We start from the raw sequence: 4,157 nt of genomic DNA on the forward strand, positions 1-4,157 counted from the left end.
GTCATACAGCTTGTCTGTTACCCCTAGTCATACAGCTTTGTCTGTTACCCCTTAGTCATTACGACGGCCTTTGTCTTGTTACCCCTAGTCATACAGCTTTGGTCTGTGAAATAAATAATCAGACCATTCCTCATTCTGACCAGTTTGTGATACTATAAATGACACTTATTTGTCAAAAGATACTTCATATAGTCTAAAACTTCACATAGTCTAAAAATACTTCACACTAGCTAAGATACTTCATCTGTTCTAAGATACTTCATGTCTTAATACTTGTTTTAAATACTTAAATATTGACTGCAACATTTTGAGAATATACAGTACCAGTCAAAAGTTTGGACACACCTACTCATTCAAGGTTTTTCTTATTTTTACTATTTCTACATTGTAATAATAGTGGACATCAAAACTATGAAATAACACATATGGAATCATGTAGTAAGCAAAAAAGTGTTAAACAAATCAAATATTATTTATATTTGAGATTCTTCAAAGTAACCACCTTTGCGTTGATGACAGCTTTGCACCACTCTTGGCATTCTCTCAACCAGCTTCATGAGATAGTACCTGGAATGCATTTCAATTAACAGGTGGCCTTGTTAAAAGTTAATTTGTGGAATTCTTTCCTTCTTAATGCGTTTGAGCCAATCAGTTGTGACAAGGTAGGGGTGGTTACAGAAGATAGCCCTATTGATAAAATACCAAGTCCATATTATGGTAAGAACAGCTCAAATAAGCAAAGAGAACGACAGTCCATCATTACTTTTAAGTTATGAAGGTCAGTTCAATCCGTACATTTCAAGAATTTAAAGTTTCTTCAAGTGGTCACAAAAAACCATCAAGCGCTATGATGAAAACTGGCTCTCATGAAGGACCGCCACAGGAAAGGAAGACCCAGAGTTACCTCTGCTGCAGAGGATAAGTTCATTAGAGTTACCTGCACCTCATATTGCAGCCCAAATTTATTATTCACAGATCAAAACAGACACATCTCAACATCAACTGTTCAGAGGAGACTGGATGAAATCTGGCCTTCATGTCGAATTGCTGCAAAGAAACCACTACTTAAAGGACACAATAAAAAGACGAGACTTGCTTGGGCCAAGAAACACGAACAATGGACATTAGACTGGAGAAACTGTCTCTTGGTCGATGAGTCCAAATTTTTGATTTTAGATTCCAACCAGAAGGAGAGTGCATGTGAAGTGCTGCATCAGATGACCTGGCCCCACAATCACCCAACCTCAAGACCCAATGAGATGGTTTGGGATGAGTTGGACCGCAGAGTGAAGGAAAACAGCAACAAGTGCTCTGCATATGTGGGAACTTCTTCAAGACTGTTGGAAAGCATTCCAGTGATAAGTTGGTTGAGAGATGCCAAGAAGTGGCAAAGCTGTCATTCAAGGCACTTTTATGCGTTACTAATGATTCCATAGTGTTATCCATAGTTTTGAATGTCTTCCACTAATATTCTACAATGTAGAAAATAGTAAAAGATAAGAAAAACCATTGAATGTAGTGTGGTCCAAACGTTTACTGCTATGCTATATACAGTTGCTCTGAATGAGATCATTATCTATCATTAACCATAATAAACCCTTGGGTGAGTTCTCACAGTTGGGACGTGATTGTTTCTGTCTACGTAAATATGGTGGCCTCGAGGTGTCATCTTGTCTGGTGGGATGTTGGGTGACATCACTCACCGTAGCGCATGTCCACTTGAGATCTGTCTGACCTTGCGGCCTGGACTAAACGCTCTGACTGACTCTAAAACCATCTTATCTGACAGTGCGTGAATCGATCTAGTCCAATGGCTCTGCCATTTACACTGTATTTCTCTCTGGTTTAGCTTTTTCAAAGCCAAGACACCTGTGACTGTTTTCTTAAGCACGATACCCCATTGGCCTAGCCACTCGTTTCTACACGGATTACCCATGCTAGCACTGTTTCTTAACACGTACCATGGCTAGCCACTGTTCTCATAAACACGATACCCATGGCTAACCATGTTTCTAACCGATACCCATGGCTAGCCACTGCTTTATAACACGATACCCATGGCTAGCCCTGTTTCTTAAACGATACCATGTGCTAGCCACTGTTCTTAACACGATACCCATGGGCATTCTAACCGTACCCAGTAGCTGTTCTTTAACACGATACCCATGGCTAGCCACTGTTTCTTAACACGATAGACCCATGGCTAGGCCACTGTTTTCTTAACACGACCATGTACCGACTGTTTTCTATAACCGTACCACTTGACTGTTCTTAACACTGATACCGATGGCTAGCCACTGTTCTCTCTAGACATACAGTGTTTCGTTAACATGTACCCATGGCTAGCACTGTTTCTTAATCACGATACCCATGGAACCACTGTTTCTTAACAGAGCCACGTGTTTCTTAACACGATACCCATGCTAGCCACGGTTTCTTAACACTGATACACGTGCTACTCTTGGTTAGAACACGAGTAAGTTGGCTGATACCGACCATGCTGCAGTTTCTTAACAGATACCGATGGCTAGCCACTGTTTCTTAACACGCATACCCTGGCTAGCCCACTGTTTCTTAACACGATACCTGGCCTTGACCACTTTTCTTAACCCGTGATACCCATGCTAGCCACTGTTTCTAGAGACCAGGCATCTAGGCGCAGGTAACTATCCCCATTGGGCTCGCCACTGATAATTTTCTTAACATTCGATACCCATTGGCTAGCCCTAGTTGCTTCTTAAAGACTACCCAGTATGTAGCCACTGTTGCTCTAACACTGAAGATTACCCAGGCTGAGCGCACTCTGCTTTTTTAACAGGATACTGCCACTGTTTAACTAGCCTTTCTTAACACGGATCCCATGGCTTAACCACGTGGTTTCCCGTAACACGTAGGAATACCTGTGCGACTAGCCACGCATGGTACATACCGCTAGTCGACACGACTGGCTGCACTGTCTCTTAACTACGCATACCCCATCGCCTAACCCACTGTTTCGTAGACAAGGATACCCTGGCTAGCACTGTCTTCTCTAACGACGTAATAGGCCCCATTGGCTAACCACGTGTTTCTCTTAACACGGATACCCATGGCCAAGCCACGTGTTTTCTTAGACCGGATACCCCATGGCATAGCCACTGTTTCTTAACACGATCTACCCAGGCTAAACCACTGGTTTCTTAACAGGATACCATGGCTAGCCACTTGGTTGCTTAACAGATACCCATGGTAGCCACTGTTTCTTAAACACGATACCATGGCTAGCCATGTTTGCTTAAACACGATACCCATGGCTAGCCCACTTGTGCTCTAACACGATACCATTGGCTAGCCACTTTTCTTAACACGATACCCATGACTAGCCACTGTTTTCTTAACCACGATACCATGACTAGTTACACGATACCAGGTCCACTGTTTCTTGAACACGATACCCAGGGCTAGCCACTGTTCTTACACGATACCCATGGCTAGCCACTGTTCGGTTAACACGATCCCATGGGCTACAGCCACTGCTTGCTGTAACACGATACCATGGCTAGCCACGTTGACTTAAACACGTCAGTGCTTGCTTAACATGTGCCTTGGAGCCACGTTTTCTTAACACGATACCCAGGGCTAACTTGATCTAACTATTGCTGGTGTCTTCTGTGTTTCAGATCTTCGTATTGACCTGGTCAGCAAATCAACAGGGAAAACCCCGTACCTGGAAGACACCAAAAAAGTCCAACTGTCAGCTCCTCTAATACACAGCTGCTCTGTTTGCACTGAGCCAGGTCAGAACCCACGGTAGGAGTTCAGGAATGCCACTGCCTTAATTGAAAGACAGTTGAGGCATTGGCGCGGCCCTCTTGTCTTAAAACCGAGAATATCTCGAGCAAAATTTCTGCCGCTCATATTAAGAGACAATCATCATGGTGCATGGTGGAGAAGTGTCAATTAATGTCTCTATACCGCTCTCTCTTTCTTTCTCTTCTTCTTCTTCTCTTCTTCTCTCTCTCGTTCTCTTCTCTTTCTCTTCTCTTTCTCCTCTCTCTCTCTTCTTTCCTCTCTTTCTCTCTTCTCTCTCTTTTCTCTCTTTCCACTTCCCTCTCTCTTCGTTCTCTTCTCTCTCTCTTCTCTTCTCTCTCTCTTTCTCCATCTACCCACCTTCTCTC

Source organism: Salvelinus sp. IW2-2015, unplaced genomic scaffold (genome assembly GCF_002910315.2).
Source record: "Salvelinus sp. IW2-2015 unplaced genomic scaffold, ASM291031v2 Un_scaffold3729, whole genome shotgun sequence".
In the NCBI taxonomy this organism is placed as follows: domain Eukaryota; kingdom Metazoa; phylum Chordata; class Actinopteri; order Salmoniformes; family Salmonidae; genus Salvelinus; species Salvelinus sp. IW2-2015.